The sequence below is a fragment of the Dromiciops gliroides genome, chromosome 4 (assembly GCF_019393635.1).
Source record: "Dromiciops gliroides isolate mDroGli1 chromosome 4, mDroGli1.pri, whole genome shotgun sequence".
Classification (NCBI taxonomy): domain Eukaryota; kingdom Metazoa; phylum Chordata; class Mammalia; order Microbiotheria; family Microbiotheriidae; genus Dromiciops; species Dromiciops gliroides.
Window position 1 is genome coordinate 99,349,464 of NC_057864.1, and position 18,361 is coordinate 99,367,824.

The window sequence follows — 18,361 nt, forward strand, 5'->3', positions numbered from 1 at the left end:
ACTCTAGGAAGTTGGCCGATAAACTGATTTTTAAAAGTCTATTTGCAAAACTGACACTGATCCTCATATTAATTCTCTCCTACCCTAAAGCAATAACAGGGCTGAAAAAAAGAGACTGGGAAGTGGGGAGGGCAGGGTGGTGCTTAGAGATTAGAGATGGGAGAAGAGGGATAGAAACTCATACCAATGACAAGGCACTGAGCTGGGGGCCTGGGAGGGAAGATGAGCCTGGCTTCTTGCTGCTGGGGCTTCTGGGGGGCACATTGTCCTGCACCCTGATGTCACTCTCCACCATTCACTGCTCAATTCTATCTCCCAGGCAAAGGATAACCTCATCAAGGTCCCTTCCTACCATGCCCTCCTCCTACCTTAGTGACTTCAGCCTCAGCCAGGGCCCTGAGTTCATCACTTATTGATTTTCATATTTAAAGAAAACCCATTTGCCTCATTCAAAACCACTGAGTCATCTCTGCTGTGCTTAAGTTAGAAAAAAAGAAAGAAAAAGAAAAAACAACAAAAAATCCTACTCACTCATGCTGCAGTAATTTGGGCCAAGGGTCATCTCTCATTCCTGGGTCTCTGTTTTCAAGCCAAGTTCTGCCTGTACCAGAATAAACTCTTACTACATTCAAGAATAAGTAAATGAGTTAGTAAGATGTTGGGTTCACTTTGCTGGTCACCCTTCTTTCCCCCTGCTTTCTCTCTCTCTCTCTCTCTCTCTCTCTCTCTCTCTCTCTCTCTCTCTCTCTCTCTCTCTCTCTCTCTCTCTCTCCCCCTCCCTCCCTCCCTCCTCATCCCCCGACCCATTCTATCTCAGAAACCTAGTTATCCACTCTAGGAACATGGGAACTTAGAGTTCAAAGAACACTTACAGATCATGTAGTCAAACCTTCTCAAACTGAGACCTACAGAAATGAAGGGTATGTGTAGCTAGGTGGCACAGTAGAGTGCCAGGCCTGGAATCAAGAAGACTAATTTTCATGAGTTCAAATGTGACCTCAGACACTTAACTAGCTGTGTGACCCTGGGAAAGTCACTTAACCCTGTTTGCCTCAGTTCTCCATCTATAAAATGGGCTAGAGAAGGAAATGGCACATGAATCGAATATCTCTGCCAAGAAAACCCCAAATGGAGTCATGAAGAGCTGGACATGGCTGAAAACAACTGAACAACAACAAGCCAAGATCATACCATGAGTTAGTGGGAAATTCAGAGCTAAACCCCACAGCCTTCCAACTCCCAGTCTAAGGATCTTTTCACTGTGGTACAGTGGATAGATCTTTGGGTCTGAGTTAGGAAGGCCCAGTCTCAGACACTTGCTAATTGTGTGACCCTTGTCTGCCTCAGTTTCCTCACCTGTAAAATGGGGGGGATGATAATAACACATAATTCCCAGGGTTATTGTGAGGAACAAATGTGGTAATATTTATAAAGTGTTCAGCACAGTGCCTGACATAAAGTAGACCATAGTAGCTAAATAATAGTGCTATAAAGGCTAGCTGTTATTATTGTTAGTATTATCATCACTTTTTCTCCCTATGCCTCCCATTTTCTGCCTACCAACCATCTTCACTCATCTAACTAATTGCTCTTAAATGTTTTATTATTATTTGTTTACTGTCAGTGATTCATGATTGGTCTGTGTAGAACATAATGGAGGATAGAGTCAGAAGGGACAGAAGCGATTGGTCATGTTCAAATGGTGAAAGATGGTGGTTGTCTTGAAGGAAGGAGAACCTCAGCACAATCTAGCTAGAGAGAATGCTTAATTTTTCTAATGTCTTATAGAGATATGCTCATTTGTCCTCATAATACTCTGTGTAAATTCTGAAGTACTGCATAAATGTGAGCTATTATTATACATTAAGGATTATGATCCCAGGGTTACAAAAGGGGAAAATGAGGCATATGATGGGAGGGGAGCTATACCCAGTCTTTATCAATGATATGGCCAGGCTCGGTACTGAGCATCCTGACTATAATCCCTATTATCTACCTACCCTTTGGCCAATCTAGTTATCCCAGATTTATTAGTTTTCATGATTTGACTCCAAGCTATTCTTAGAGAGTCACTGGGAGGCTTGTCAAATGAGTTGCTACTGGGAAGGAACAGATCTCAGTCAGGTAATATTATCTGAGCCTCTCTCTCTTTATCCATGCAGTAGTAATTGGCTCCAAGAATATTGGAGGCTAGAGTCCTGGGTTTGAATCTTAACTCTGACATATATGCAAATCACTTAAACCATCTAAGATGTAGTTTCTTCATCTAATATTTAAACTACTTATGTTATATGGAAAGCGTTATATAATATTATCATGCTTGTCAAACTGGAATGCTAAAGTGAACATACGGTTGAGGGACCCAAAAACTTATGATAAAAGAAGAAAATGAGTATTTGTTAAGCACCTACTATGTGCCAGGCATTGTGGTAAGTGCTTTAAAAATATTATCTCATTTGATCCTAACAACAGTCTTGAGAAGTAGGTGCTATCATTATCCCCATTTTGCAATTGAGGAAGCTGAAGCAAAGGAAGGTTAAAAGACTTGCCAAGGGTCACACAACCAGTAAGTGTCTGAGGCTGGATTTGAAAACAGATCTTCAGGACTCTGGCCCAGTGTTCTGTCCATTGAGCCACAAACCTAATACCATTTTGTTTTGCTGCAATGGTCATGAGATAAGGGGCTTCTCAAAAAAATTTTTAAAAAGATAAGGAGGGGCAGCTAGGTGGTGCAGTGGATAAAGCACCAGCCCTGGATTCAGGAAGACCTGAGTTCAAATCCGACCTCAGACACTTGACACTTACTGGCTGTGTGACCCTGGGCAAGTCACTTAACCCTCATTGCCCTGTTTTTAAAAAATAAGTCTAGTCACAACCTGATTAATCTATAGCTAAGTGGCATGGTGATTAGAGAGGAGTATTTCAGAGTCAAGAAGACCTGCTTTCAAATCTTAGGTCAAAAAAAGAGATAAGGGGCTCCTCTATGCTATACTTTTCTCCTTTTTGTCTCCCATTCTATACAAGAAAAAACAATGACAAAGCACAAAATAATGTTCCCCTTAAGTGAAAATTATTTTTAAAGAACAGTTTGCTTTGCCCATGCTACCACTAAACCAGTGTCTCTAGCACCATGCTCTTATTTGGAAAGAAATCTTTTCAACTCTCCAATAAGACAAGCGACTTGATCAGGATTAGGAATGAGGACGTCAGGCTTTTCATCCTGGCTTTGCTCCAGACTCTTGATCTAGCCTTGTTGTTTGTCCTTTGTTCTCAAAGAGGACCTGGCCTAGAATGTTCTTGAAGAACTCACAGAGAATATAACAACAACAACAACTAGTGTTTACATAGCATTTACTATGTGCCAGGCACTATGATAAGTGTTTACAATAATTATCTCATTTGATGCCCACAACAACCTTGGGAGGTAGGTGCTATTAGTATCTCCATTTTACAGATGAGGAAACTGAGGCAAACAGAGGCTAAGTGACTTGCTCAGAGTCACATAGGTAGTAAGTGGCTGAAGTCAGATTTGAATTCAGGTCTTTCTGACTTTAGGCCCAGTGCTTATTGTTTTCTAGCATTCCCCCCACCCCAATCTACCCCTTAATACATACATACATATGTGCAAATAGCCTTCAAAGTCCAGCTCTTGAGCTCTGTTATTCTCCAATCCCAGTGGCCAGGTTTGTGGACCCAGCTAATGCTTGGGGTTTTCCCACATCTTTCTTCCATGAAACCCAAAGCTCTATATAGATATGTCGAGGGGAAAGAGCTACCTTTTTTCCTCACTGCCTTTTTCATACAGAAGCTTAATAAACCAGCACAGATTCTATAAAGGGGATTGCTGCTTTGACTAGGAGGTTTAACCCAACAATCTCTAAGGTACCACAGAACTTGTCTACGATTCTGCTCTCCAATCTCTCCTTGTTTATTCCTGCTCTCCAATTTCCCTTACCTTTCATCTTTCCCCTCCTTTCCCGCTTCTGAAACCCTTGAGGGGGCATAGGACAAGATAGGAGAAGCAAAGTATAGCTTATATAGCCTTGGAGTTGGAAGACCTTAGTTCACAACTCAGTCCTGCTATTACTGCCTTGGATGACCTTGAAATAACATCTCATTCTCTTTACACGAGGGGTTGAACTGGTTGGTCTGTGAGGTCACTTCCAGCGCTGATTCCTATGCCTTATAGAGTCATGTTGGAGTTGAAAGAGCCCAAGCACCACAGATGAAGAAACTGAGGCTCAGGAAAGTTTTGGTTTTTCCAGAGCTACATAGTTGTTGGTAACAGAGCCAAGACTAAAACATAGGTCTTAACTCCCAGTCCAATGCTCTCCCCACTAGTCTTAAACGTAAGACAGCAGCATGAGGAACAGAGAACAGTCCCTGGCTCATAGTAGATGCTTAATACTAGTTGGCTGACTGAAGAGGTTTCAGTTCAGTAATCCATTCAGCTGAATAGAAGGGAAATCATCTTGGTAACTAAACTCAGTCACTTGAAAATAATTCCGATTTTGTTGTTGTTGTTGTTGTTGTTGGGAATAGGGGGAGAAGCCTAAAGGAAAGTAGAAGTTTAAAATCCCACCCCTGACACTACCTGTCCGACTTTGGCAGATCCTTTAACATCCCTGGGTCTCAGTTTCCTAAGTTGTCAAATGTCTCAGTCATAGGAGACGACCTTTCTAGATCTAAGATCCTATGAAGGGTCAGCAAGGGAGCAAGAAGCATCCTGGGACTCGTCTCCCACTTTGTCCTAGGGAATCAAGGAAATCATATCCAGAATAGGAATTGGGGTGGAGATGGGAGGGAGAAGGATCTGGAGATAGAAGAAACGGGGTATTAAGAGGGGAGGGAGGATCAATGAGTCAAGGAAAAGCTCATTTGTGTAAGGGTTTTCTGCTCTGGCCGGGAAGGAACCTGAGCCACACCACCAAATAGTTGTTCTTTCTACTTCTGGGAGAGAGCAGAGATGGGGAGCTGGGGCGGGCGGGGGGAGGGGTACGGGGAGGGGCGTGGAGAAGGCAAGAAAGGGTTACTGGGAATAGCTTTCCAATGACAAAGTCTGGAAGGGACCCATGCCTCCGCCCCTCTGCGGGTTAAACTGGCACGGGGCGGGCGGGGGGGGGGGGGAGATCCAAAGCAGAGAAGTCCCCTCCCTCCCTCCCTCTATCTCCTCCCATCCCGGCAGTGGCCTGGCACACCCACCCCTCCCCTTAGCCAGCAGCATAAAGGGCTGGCGTGTGCCTCGGGGGCAGCGGGTCACATGGCTCCACCTCCTCGCCGGGGGATCCCGGGGGACCGCACTTTGTTCAGGATGCTGCCGTACCCATTGTGGAGGCACAGCCCGCGGCTGGCTCTGTGAGAAGCCGGGAGAGGAAGAGGAGGAGGAGGAGGAGGAGGAGGAGGAGGAGGAGGAGGAGGAGGAGGAGGAGGAGGAGGAGGAGGAGGAGGAGGAGGAGGAGGAGGAGGAGGAGGAAGAGGAGAACGAGGAGGAGGAGGAGGAGGAAGAGGAGAACGAGGAGGAGAACGAGGGCTAGGACTAGGACGCAGGCAGGCGCCGCCAGCCGCACTTCGGCTCCGGGGGCTGTCTCTGGCGGCCAGGGGGAGCCCCTGAACAAACTTTGTGAGGCGCGAGGGTGCATCGTGGGGCAGCCGCGGGAGGGAACGAGATCCGCCTCTGGAAGATGGGCAGCTCCCACCGGCATGCGTGAACGGACCTGAAGGACAGACCCGAATGGTGAGTGGCTTCTCTGTCCTTTGACTGACTCTGAGCTCGGAGGGTCCCGGTGCCCGAGTCACCACCGGCTGGTCGGGGTTGGTGGCCGACGCAAGGAGGAGGGAGGTCTGACACTTGGGGTTCCAGCCGGGGCTGATGGGCCGTGTCCAGTGTTGGACTGGGGTTGGTTTGGCAGAGGAGAGAGACTAGCTGACTGGTGAGTGAGAAGCGGGGGGGGGGGGGGGGGGGGGGAGACAGTGAGAGAGAGACAGAGACACAGAGAGATAAAGACAGAGAGACAAAAACAGTTAACATAAGCATAGAAAGCTGTAGATATAATAAGCCTGACATATCAAATTCACTTTATATGGACTGTATTGGCACTTATCAAAACACTCAACTTTAGGACTACATCTTTCTGTCTGAGTTTGATACATAAGTATTTTGAGTTTCTGTGAGGGCAGACACAAAATCTGGAGTACTATATTTCCCACACTCTCACATATCCTAGACTCCCATCCTTGAAGCTCCCAATGCCACTGAACTCTTTCCAGTTTGCTGATGAGTTGCTGACTAGTTGTGACAGGAGAGGGACACAAGAGCCAGAGGGCTAGGGCAGGTTTCTTTGTAGGGTGTTTTCAAATTTAGTTCCTGTAAAGTCCCTGTGGTTGGACACATCTGCGATCCTCCAATTTCTCTGTAATGGTTTCTGATCCTTACTCCGCTGCTTTTCTCTCTGGTATCAGCCCCCTTCCACCCCACCCCCAAGTGTCTGCTGTCTGGGAGTAAAGGAAACTCTTAGAGAGAGCAGTTTATTAGAGGGTCATTCTAGAGACCCAGATCCTGGGAGGGAAAAAGGGGGGTGGCAAAAAAAGAAGCAGAAGCCAGCTCAGCCCCACACAGAGCAAATGTGGAAGGCAAGAATTTGGGGGAAAGGAGGGAGATGATGAGTCAATTTATCCAACAAAAAGGGAACCTTGTTCCCCACAGCTGAAGACAAGCACATCAGCTGTGGGGAAAGCAGACTTTACTAGGACATTCAATGGGCTCAGCTGGCTGGCATCCTAGGGAATACAGGAATCAGCTCCATCTTCTTGCTGATAATATGTTGTTTATCTTGCTTCCTGTTTCAATGACTTGAAATGCCATTGGCTTATTGGAACTTAGTGCTGAGGATGACTTCTGCAAGACGGCTATACAAACAAGAGCCTTGCTGTTGGTGTTCTCTCTCTTCTTTGGGCTTTCGTCTCAAGATTAGCCAGCACCAAGGATCTCACCTCCAGATTTCACTTGGGGTGGAGACCAGCACACCACACCAGGGATGCTTGTATCAGAGTTAGGGAGATGACTCAGGATCTCACAGCTTGGGGATCTGTTCCAAGCTCATTGATTTCCCTTTGACCAAGGAGTTAGGTAGGCAATGTTAAAGGCTTTTAAAACTGTATCTGTCCAGTGTCTTGGTTTGGATTAGGAAGTTTGCATTTTGGTAACTTCTGTTTCAGGGTAGGAAGGCACAGGGAAGCTGTCACACCAGAACTCTACCACCACTACCCACGAAAAAGATGTGTCTTGGGGGCGGCTAGGTGGCACAGTAGATAAAGCATCAGCCCTGGATTCAGGAGGACCTGAGTTCAAATCTGGCCTCAGACACTTGACACTTACTAGCTGTGTGACCCTGGGCAAGTCACTTAATCCTCATTGCCCCCTGCCCCCCCCATAAAAGATCAAATTTAAAAAGATGTGTCTTGCAGTTGTATTTGTTTCCAGAACTGGTTTCTAAGGGGAAATCTGATTGTTCTAGGCTTCCCTATTTACATCTTTTACTACCTCATTTTTACATAGTGCTTTATGGTTTACAAAGGGCAAGCTTGCTTGTCATCCCAGCCTTGGAAGTTAGGTGCTATTTTAAAAATGAGGAAACTGAGGCTTAGAGAGACTAAGTGATTTGCCTAGGGTCACAAAGCTAGTAATGTCTGAGGTGGAAGATGAACCCAAATATTTATGATGTTAAAAACAGGGCTCTCTCTTCTAAGTCTCACTGGCTCTATACTCTTATTACTAAAATTCGAAGTAACTTGGAGAATGCTATATACATATTTTACATGGTTTTTTTTCTGACACAAAAGGAGAATGAAGAAAGCTCCTATCGGGGCAGCTAGGTGGCACAGTAGATAGAGCACTGGCCCTGGAGTCAGGAGGACCTGAGTTCAAATCTGGCCTCAGACACTTGACACTTACTAGCTGTGTGATCCTGGGCAAGTCACTTAACCCCAATTGCCTCACAGAAGAAGGAGGAGAAGGAGAAGGAGAAGGAGAAGGAGAAGGAGAAGGAGAAGGAGAAGGAGAAGGAGAAGGAGAAGGAGAAGGAGAAGGAGAAGGAGAAGGAGAAGGAGAAGGAGAAGGAGAAGGAGAAGGAGAAGGAGAAGGAGGAGAAAGCTCCTATCCCCAGATGAAGTTGGAAGGTGCTTTGAAATCTGCATTTGCCTAAGTAGAGAAAAACTCATTACTTAATGACTTACTAACTTACTCTATGACCTTGGGCAAGTTACTTCTCCTTTCTATACCTCAGTTTCTTCATCTATGAAATAAAGAGGTTAGGGTAGATGGTCTCTGAGTTCCTTTCTAATTCAAAATTCTAATTCAAAAAACATTCTGTCATTCTTAACCCTCACTCCCCAAACACAAGAGTTTAACTTAAGAGCTAATAGGGAACCATGTAGTTTTGCCTTTTACTTTATTTTGTGAAACCTGGCCTAAAGTAAGGCTACTGCTCTTGAGTTAGAGAAGGAAAACCACTTGGAACCTGGCCAGTTTCAAACATTTTGGCATTATTTGGGTTCTGGGTTTCTCAGGCAGGGAGTGTAGCCTCCTGGGGGAGCCTCTGAGGGAAACTGAAGTATTGTTTTTCCTTTTCTTGTCTAATCCTCCCCCACTCCCACTCCAGCAAGCCCACATCCTCTGGAGGAAGCCTCTGGGGTCCCCTTCAGCTCTGACTCAGAAGGAAAAGAGCACACTAACCAAAGAGGGTCGCCTGTCTGTCTGTCTGAAAAATTCTCATTCTCTCTGTCTGTCTGTCTCTGTCTGTCTCTCTCTGTGTGTCTGTCTCTTCTGTCTCTGTCTCTGTGTCTGTCTTTTTCTGTGTCTGTCTGTGTCTCTGTCTCTCTCTGTCTCTCTGTTTGTCTCTGTCTCTGTCTGTCTTTGCATGTCTGTCTCTGTTTCTCTCCATAGACAGATAGATAGACAGACAGACATATAGATAAACACACATATATACATATACATACATATTTGTGTGTGTGTTTATTTCTATTTTCCTCTTCTTCCTTTGGCCTGAAGATTCCCCTTTAAAGTCCAACTTGAAGTCAAACAGTGATGAATGGTATAAGCAATGATGGCTGGTACTTAGTTATGTCCCTAGTGTTACTCATATAGAAATCTCTGCAGATGTTACCTAGGAGCAAATGTTACTAACCAAGGGAGGAACAGAAAGCCAGCAAGGGATGGGAGGTGCAGTCTTTGCAGAGAAGCTAAGCACTCACCCCCGGGTGCCTCGGGATAGAAAGAACATAGAGAACTCAGAAGTGGAGCAACACTTGGCAGAAGCAACATCTTTTCGGGCCTTTGTTTTTTTAGCTCTACACGTCATAGAACACTAATTAAAACCATTTTCCTTTGTTTATTCTAGTGTGTTGACACATGTATTTATGTATAAATGCATATCATTATATATATACATGAAGCAACGGTAAATTCTAAAACGAAGGTTGATTGAAGAACCAATCTCCCAAATCTAATCTGTTCCCTTGACCTACCAAGAAGGCTGACTCAGGCCCAGCTAAGGACATTCCAGTTTCCTCTGAGGTGGCAGGGATTTTGATCTTGTTTCCTGTGTTTCCTGAGACGTGAAAAGAAGCAGGATGACTGGACCCTGAGCCACTTAGATACGCCAGGGAGTGCTACTTCTTGACTGTGTATGTGCCCTGTTCAGGTCACACGTACTTTCTTCCAAATTCATTTACTCTCATTTAATATGAGACGCAGTCCCATAGAAGAAAATTTAAAGGTACTAAATGCATCTGGCCTGGCATAAGCCCACTAATAACAAGATGTTTCTACTTCAAAGGGCTCTGAGACTATGTATTGAGGCCCAGCCTCCAAAGGTTCTTTCATTAGGGCTGTTGGTAGCTAAAAAAGTCAGGTCATTGACAGGGTTAATGGGACTTGCTCAAGGCGCACCACTCCTCCCCAGGGAAGTCAGCATCTAAGATGGAATTCTCATTCCGGGATACATGAGCCCCAGTCTCCAGGATAACTCATCCCAACCTCTGGAAATTCAGCAGGTTGGAAACCCAGATACACATGGAAGCAGATTCCTGGCTGTCAGAGCCAAAAGTCAGTAAGATTGGAGTTGGGAGTTGTCATTTTGCTGATTTTTCACTGGGGACCATTAACCAGGCACCTCTTAGTGTCTCTGCCTAGTCAGCTGACTCCAAGTCCAATATTCTGTGCCTAGGTTTGCAGTGGGACACTAGGTGGTGCCATGTATAGAGACAGGAAGACCTGAGTCTTACTAGCTGTGTGACCCTGGGCAAGTCACTTAACCCCTCTTTGTAAAATAGGGATCATGATAGCACAGTTGTGAAAGTCAAATGAGATAATAATTGTAAAGCACTTAGCACAGTGCTTGGCACATGGCACTATATAAATGTTAACTACTTATTATTTCATTATTATTATTGTCCACTGTACTTTTAAATAGTAAGCAATTGTTGGCTAGAAAACAGTGGGAAATTATCTTAGCTATCACTAATTCCAAGGACTATTTCTGGTTTAATTACACAAAAAAGGATGAGAACAAGATTCATCATAATGATGCTGATGGTGGCAATAATATCTGACATTTATATAATAATTAGCTAGCATTTATATATCGCTTTAAATGCCAGGCTGAAGAATTTCTACTAGAAACAACAAGGATTAACTGAAACTTCTAGATAAGAGAAGTGGCCATCCAACTTGTTCTTCAGAAAGATATTTTGGCAGCTGCGTAAAGGATGAGTTACGGATGAAAGCAACAAGAGGAAGGGGACCTAGAGAGGCAAGGGGAATGGGGCAGGGTACCAACAGCTGAGTGTGTTTATCTATATTACAATAGGGATCAGGATTGGACTATGATTTCATTGGTATAGGGAACTCCTAGATGAGGAATATTCCTCTACTGCCTTGAGGAGGCGCCCTTTCAGCAATTTATCTCAGAGAGTTGTCTAGAGAACTGAAAGATTAAGTAACTTGGAATACTGCTGTGCTATAAGAAATGATGAGCTCGATGATCTTAGAGAAACATGGAAAGACTTGCACGGAAAAATGATGAGTGAAATGTGTACAGTAACAGCAATGTTGTTTTAAGAACAACTTTAGGGGGCGGCTAGGTGGCGCAGTGGATAAAGCACCGGCCCTGGATTCAGGAGTACCTGAGTTCAAATCCGGCCTCAGACACTTGACACTTACTAGCTGTGTGACCCTAGGCAAGTCACTTAACCCCCATTGCCCCGCAAAAAAAAAAAAAAATTATTAAAAAAAAAAACAACTTTAAGCAAATAAGTAATTTTGACTATTATACCCAAATTAACCACAAAGGATGTATGAAGGAAGATGTTGTCTGCATCCAGAAAAAGAACTGATAAGTAGAAGTGTGTATAGAATGATTATATATATATATATTTGTAAAAAATATAGATATAGATACTTGTAAAAATAGAGATATATATATTTGTAAAATAGAGATATAAAGATATAGCTATTTGTAAAATATAGATATAGACATAGACATATTTGTAAGATATAGATATATAGATATTTGTAAAAATATAGATATAGATATACACTTCTTTGTGTCTAATGGTAGCCATCTCTAGGGCAGGTGGGGAAGGAAAGAAAAAAGGAAATTTACATGATAACTTTATCTTTTATTTAAAAAGAATAGCGGGGGGGGGGGGGGGCGGGGCGGCTAGGTGGCGCAGTGGATAAAGCACCAGCCCTGAATTCAGGAGTACCTGAGTTCAAATCTGGCCTCAGACACTTGACACTTACTAGATGTGTGACCCTGGGCAAATTACTTAACCCCCGTTGCCCCACAAAAAAAAAGAAAACAAATAAACAAATAAAAAGAATAGCAGGGCAGCTAGGTGGCACAGTGGATAGAGTAATGGCCCTGGAGTCAGGAGGACCTGAGTTCAAATCTGGCTTCAGACACTTGACACTTACTAGCTGTGTGACCCTGGGCAAGTCACTTAACCCCAATTGCCTCACATGCACAAAAAAATAATAATTTTTTAAAAAGGAATAGCAAGTTGTACATAAAAGATTTGCAGTTTCATGTGCAATGATATTTTTTCATTATACTGTGTTATGGAAATGCTTGTTTTATTCCATAAATTAAAAAGAAATTTAGAATTTTTTTAAAAAAGTAACTTGCTCAGGGTCACACACTGTGAGTCAGAGGCAGGATTTAAACCCAGGTCTTGCTATCTTCCAGGCCAGCTCTACCCACGATGCCACAGCTGCCTCTCTCTGTCCCAATGACAAATCATTTTGTTCTCTGTTGTTCTGTATTGACTGTACCTCTTCTCCCAGTTTAGAAGATAGTTTCAGCGAGGACATGCAGGGAGGAGAATCTCTACTAAAAGAGTTGGACCAAGATACTGATTGTTCCCTTTCTGTCTCCGCTATAAAAGAGGCGAGACCCTCTGTTGAGGCCAATGGAAGGCCCCAAAACTCTGGCAGATGCCTGCCTTATCTCGTCGGATCTGCTTCTCCACTTTCCCCCTTGCCCTCTCCAATGTTCTGGAAATGAAGGAATGCCTTCCATGCCCTCTCTCCAGCTGCCTCCTACAGCTGTGTGTTAGGACCTAGTGTCAGGCCTCTTCCCCCTCCCCCCACCCCTCTTTCTGGATTTACTAAGCCTTAGTAAGCAGATATGCGTGTGTCTGCACGGCTCTCTCTCTCCCCAGCTGGGAGGGACTGGGAGACCTGCGTAATCTCCACAAAACATTTAGCCGTCCCCAGAGGGAGAGGGAAGGTTCAGTGAGACTGGGAGTGCATAAACAGCCAGCTCAAGCACTGATGGGGTCCGGGCGGCTGCTCCCCCTGCTGCCAGGCTGCGGACCTCCCAATTTCCTCTATTACACCAGGAGGTGGACCCACTTTGCCTGTGGCCCCCAAGGCAGTACTATTGAAGGCCCCCAGAGCTGTGACCCCAAAAGGCGCCATCTGTGGCATGAAAACACAGACATAAATGATGTTTCTAAATGGGATTTACAATGTCCCCTCTTACAATGATGCCTCTTGCAGACAGAAGTATTTCAAGAAAAACAAGTATTTGTTTTGTGACTCCTGTTCCTTTTTCATAGAATTAAGTTACTTTTCAGTGGCAATGCAATATTTTAGGCCCTTTTCTGTTATTTCCTATGTTAAAACCTCCCAACCTGGCTACCTTCCCAGGCTTATTGTACATTACTCCACATCACTGATCTTTGTTCCCCCAAACTGACCTACTCATGTAGTTCCTGTCATGTTCTCCATCTCCCACCTCTACTCTTTTGCACAGGCTGCCCCATGCCTGAAGTTCACTCCCACTTGACATCTGAGTTTTAGGATCCCTACCCTCCCTTAGAGCTGAGCTCAAATCCTGTGCCCTCCCTGAGCGCCCCCCCCCAAGTGATGATGCTTCCCTGTCAAAATGTATTGTACTTATTATGCTTATATTATTCTATTATCATGCTTCTCCGTGTACATGTTGTCTCCTCTGATAGAACGTAAGCTCCTCTTGGGCAGACTATCACTTTTTGTCATTTTGTCACAGTAAGTGCTTAATAGATACTGGTTGGCTGATAGCCAATACACGTTACCTAAGATTGAGGTGCATTAATTTTACAATGTGCCAAGACATCTTGGCTGTTCATTTGTTCTGTCTTCACCAAGGGTTTGCCTCCCCATCTGTGCACCCTCCTTGGAGTCCCATGATTCTCACTGCCACCCATTTATGCAAAGCTTCCCTATTTTTCTCGGCATGAAATCTCAATAATGGATCAGCGAACACCACCGGGCTGAGGCTCTGAGTCATCCCCCTATTTCCCTTCAGCAATCAGAGAGGCCACTCTAGGGACCTTCCAAGTGACGAAAGGAGAGGGAGGAGGGGAAGAGCCGAGAGAAGGGTTTGGATGCTCTCACATCCAGACTGGCTTTCCAGTGCAGAGAGAGGCTCTGTCTTGGTGACAGGGCTAGGCTGATTCAGAGAGGGCGGACCTCTTCCAAAGTCCAAAAGAGACAGCCTGGAAGGGACTCTTATCTAGAGGATGATAGATTAAAGAGGGAAGGGATCATTGTAAAGGCCATTAGGTCTAACCCTTTCGTTTGTACATGAGATGAAATGACCACACAGGTAAAACAAAATAATAATTGCAAGAATTTATGTAGTACCTTAAGGTGTACAAAGTGTTTTACAACTATCTCATTTGATCCTCACAGGATCCCAGAGAGCATCAAAGATGTTATTGTTATCCCCATTCTACAAATGAGGTAGCTGAAGCAGAAAGAGGTTAAGTGACTTGCCCAAGGTCACACAGTTAATAAGTATCTAAAGTCATATTTGAACTCAGCTCTTGCTGACTCCAGGTTTAGCACTTATCCACTGGGTCATCTGGCTATCTATAGGTAGTAAACCTCAGAGGCAATGCTTGATCCTTCTTAACACCAATGCTGGTCTCCCAGTCGTGACAGGTTTTGTTTTTTCCCATGACTGATCCTTGTAGCAGAGCCTCTTAACCTGAGGTCTGTGCTTTGGGTTTTTAAAATAGTTCTTTTTGTAATTCTATATATTTTATTTTATGCATTTGCAAACATCACTCAGAGGAGGGGTCCATAGTCACCAGACTACCCAAGGGGCCATACCCCAAAGAAAGCTAAGAACTCCTTGCTTTAGGCACTTTGCCCAAATAGAAATAAAATAATGCTGTCATTAGATTAACTGAGGCTTTCTGCTACCTAGAGATATGCTTTAGGCTGAGGATAAGTCAAGAAGGTGGGAGGGGGGCTCTTTTTCCCACCAGCATTGTCCTAAATCCTCCTGGTTGTCTTGGGACCCTTCCTAAGCACGGATCAAGCCCCACAGTGCTCATGTTTATCCTGCCTTCCCTCAAAGCTGGCTCACCCTCACTCAGACATCCATTTCCTCTTGACAATGTGATTATCAAGGCCCTTCCTGGGTCAGGAGGAGGGGACCATCCAGAGTTGGCAAAGGGTTAGGAGAGTCAAGCCGGGCTCTACGTCCCCATGAGAAGCCAGCTGCTCAGCCATCTGCACACTGGCCTCTAGAATAGGCTAATCATGTGGGCATCTAGTGGGGGGCACTTCCTGAGCAGCCTCGTACCCCAAGGGCCATGAGGGGGAGGGGACACGTGCAGCAGCAAACCAGGAAGGGAGAAGGTGCCCTGTCTGGGGAAAGATGAGCTGAGGCAGTGTCTGCTCTGAAATGGATGGGCACACCCTGGGCCACTTGGGCTACCAGACTTCAAGCCTCTGGGGGCAGTAGGGGGTGGGGCGACAGACCGGGGCTTTGTTCAGCACATCCCATCTATTGTCCCTCCTGGCCGGTGTTTCTAGGGCATTATAAATAGTCCTGGATGCAGCAGGAAAACCCACAGATGTGACTGCGGGGGAAAAAGGGGAGGGGTAGGTGGTAGAGAAGGAGAGGATGCAAGGAAAGGGAGAGATTTGAAATGATGGAAGAGAAACCTATGGACCCCAGTTCAGCACAAACTGGAGCCGTCTCCATGGTAACGGACCACTGGAGGAGAGCCCAGCCCGAGAGAAGCTCCAAAGGGCGCCTCAGTCCCAGGAACCAAACATCAGACTGACAGATTAGGAAGCTAGAAGGGCCCCTTGCTGGGAGTCAGACCTGACCTGCCTGCTCCCTTCTCTAATGCACTGCACAGTTCAAAGCAATGACTTACCTTCACTGAAACCCTGCGTCACAGACCCCCTAAATCTTTGTCCCCTTCTTAGAATCCCACCTAAAACACCTCAGCTTTCTGTAATGTGCCTGGAGGTTGCCCTCCCACTGACTGGGACTAATGGTCATAGTCCCTCTTCCCAAAGCACCCTGTATGGAGGGAACAGGAAGAATTCTGTTCTATTTCCTCTGCCCCCCCCCAATCAATCAATCAGCAACCATTTAATCAGTGCCGAGTTTTAGCCAGGCACTGTGCTAGGTACTGGAAACACAAAGAGAAAATTGAAAAAAAGCCTCTGCCTCCAAGAACATTGTAGTCTATCTAGGCCCTGAATGTAATTAACATGTATTGAAGGTTGTCAGAATCTGTGAAGCTATCACACTAAGGGGATTGAGAGAACCTCAATGTGGTCCTGGGAATCTTCTCTGCCTTCTAGTTCCTGTTTTCTCATTCTCAAGGCCCCCACGTCCTGAGTACCTTGGCTGATCTAATCAGAGATCCATTAAACAGATTGTAGATACCTCTGGTATTAAGTGACAGTCAGAATTCAATCTTCCCTCTGCTGATTACAGAGGGCTCTTTCCACTGGACAACCATATTGCATGACAAGGCGTTAGCCCTCCCGGCTGGTAATAATAGGTGGTATTTATTTAAATAGCATTTTAAGGTTTGCCAAGCATTTTACATATATTATCTTATTCGATCCTCACAACAACCCTGTGAGGTAAGTGCTTTCATCATCACCACTTAAAAGATGAAGAAACTGAGGCAGAAAGAGGTCAAATGGTTTATCCACAGTCATATAGTATGTATCTGAGGCAGGATTTGAATTTAGGTCCTTCTGACTTCAAGCCCAGCACTTTATATACCATACCACCAGCTGCCTTGCTGGTTGTGTTGGGAACCATTAGACAATCTGGCTGCTCCTAGTCTTTGCTGCTTTGTCTTGTAAACCACAGCACCCTTTTCCCCTGGGATTACTGGACACTTATCATCATAGATTGTCAGAGTTAAAAGACATCTTAGAAATCCCCTATCGATTGTCTCATTCTAGAGATAAGGAAAGAGAAAAGTCAAGTGAGAAGCCATGTGGAGTTGTGCCAAGGTATGGAGCAGAGAGGATCTGGCATTCAAATGACTCTACCATTTACTACATGTGACTGTGAGCAAGCCACTTCCTCTATCCTGATCTCCAATTCCTCATCTATAAATGATTAGATGATTGCAGAGATCCTTATCCAGGGCCAAGTCCTCTATGGCTGCCCAAGGCCACACAGTGAGTAGGTTACTGTAACCCAGGTACCCTGACCCACAGTCTACTTCTCTTCTCCTCCATCATGCTTCTTCCAATCCCTTGCAGCAGTGAGCAGCTGGAATATTTGGAGAAAAGGTCACTAATTCCCTTGCAGAACTGAAACTTGTTCTTGGGCATAATCTGAGCTGGCCCAGCTGGTCCTTCTGCATCCCTGGGTGGCCTGCTCAGGGGAGTAATTCTTTTTTTTCTGGGGCAATGAGGGTTAAGTGACTTGCCCAGGGTCACACAGCTAGTAAATGTCTAATGTCTGAGGCTGGATTTGAACTCAGGTCCTCCTGAATCCAGGGCTGGTGCTTTATCCACTGTACCACCTAGCTGCCCCTCAGGGGAGTAATCCTGAGTTAATATAGGATGCTGAACTCATGTCGTGATTGGGATGGGAGGGGCAGGTTTTTTATTTCTGATGTTTCACTTTCATATCTAAAGTAAGAGGGATGACTAGTATTGGATGCTCTGCTCCATCTGCACATCTGGCTGAGCTTCCTCCCCAGAGCCATCACGATCCCCACACCTAGCTTCCTAACCCAGACCAACATGCCACAGTTATCCCAAAGTCAACTTCGGTTGAAGTCCTCGCTCCCAAGAGGAGGACAGACTGGCCCTATAACTTGCAGGAGATAGGGGAAGGTAGGCCTTGGGATAGGGGTGCTGTCAGGGCAGGACCCTGAGATGGCAGCCTTTTCCCAGGGCCTACCCTGCCTCTCCCTGCTGCAGCAGAGGTCAGAAATCCCCTCTCTTCAAATGCAACAGCATGGTGGGATTTTCCTCTCCTCTGCTGCCCCCTGTCACAGCTCTGTTGAAAGGTGATGGAGGAGGCAGCTAGGTGGAGCAGTGGATAAAGCACTGACCTTGGATTCAGGAGGACCTGAGTTCAAATCCGGCCTCAGACACTTAATACTTATACTAGCTGTGTGACCCTGGGCAAGTCACAATCCCAATTGACTCACCAGAAAGAAAGAAAGAAAGAAAGAAAGAAAGAAAGAAAGAAAGAAAGAAAGAAAGAAGAAGAAGAAAGAAAGAAAGAAAGAAGAAAGAAAGAAAGAAAGAAGAGAAAAAAGAAAGAAAGAAAGAAAGAAAGGGGATGGAGAAGGTATCTTTGTTCAGAGAAATGAGGCAGGACCCAAGGCAGTTACCCATCTTCTGCCTTGACAAATGTGAGACAAGTCATTTGTATTGTATTCTTTCAAGGGAAGCTTGGCTGTGAATGATCATTGTCATCATCGTCCAAGATACTTGATGACACAATACGGTACGGATACAGCAAGTGCCAAGTGTGCAGAGACCGGTGATAAGAACTGGGCTCATGACTTCCCTTATCAAATG

General features: G+C 45.1%; 1 protein-coding gene across 8 annotated transcripts in view; it reads left to right on the forward strand.

Moving 5' to 3' along the window:
- Window positions 1-18,361, forward strand: part of NAV1 (neuron navigator 1) — a 381,557-nt gene that overhangs the window by 11,169 nt on the left and 352,027 nt on the right. For 7 of the 8 annotated variants that reach the window (XM_044000373.1, XM_044000375.1, XM_044000376.1 and 4 more), the window contains exon 1: window positions 5,530-5,734. The exons of the other annotated variant lie outside the window; for it this stretch is intronic. The gene's annotated coding sequence lies outside the window, so the exon portion shown is untranslated. Of the gene's footprint in view, window positions 1-5,529; window positions 5,735-18,361 lie in introns of those variants that run through there. 8 annotated transcript variants of the gene reach the window in all.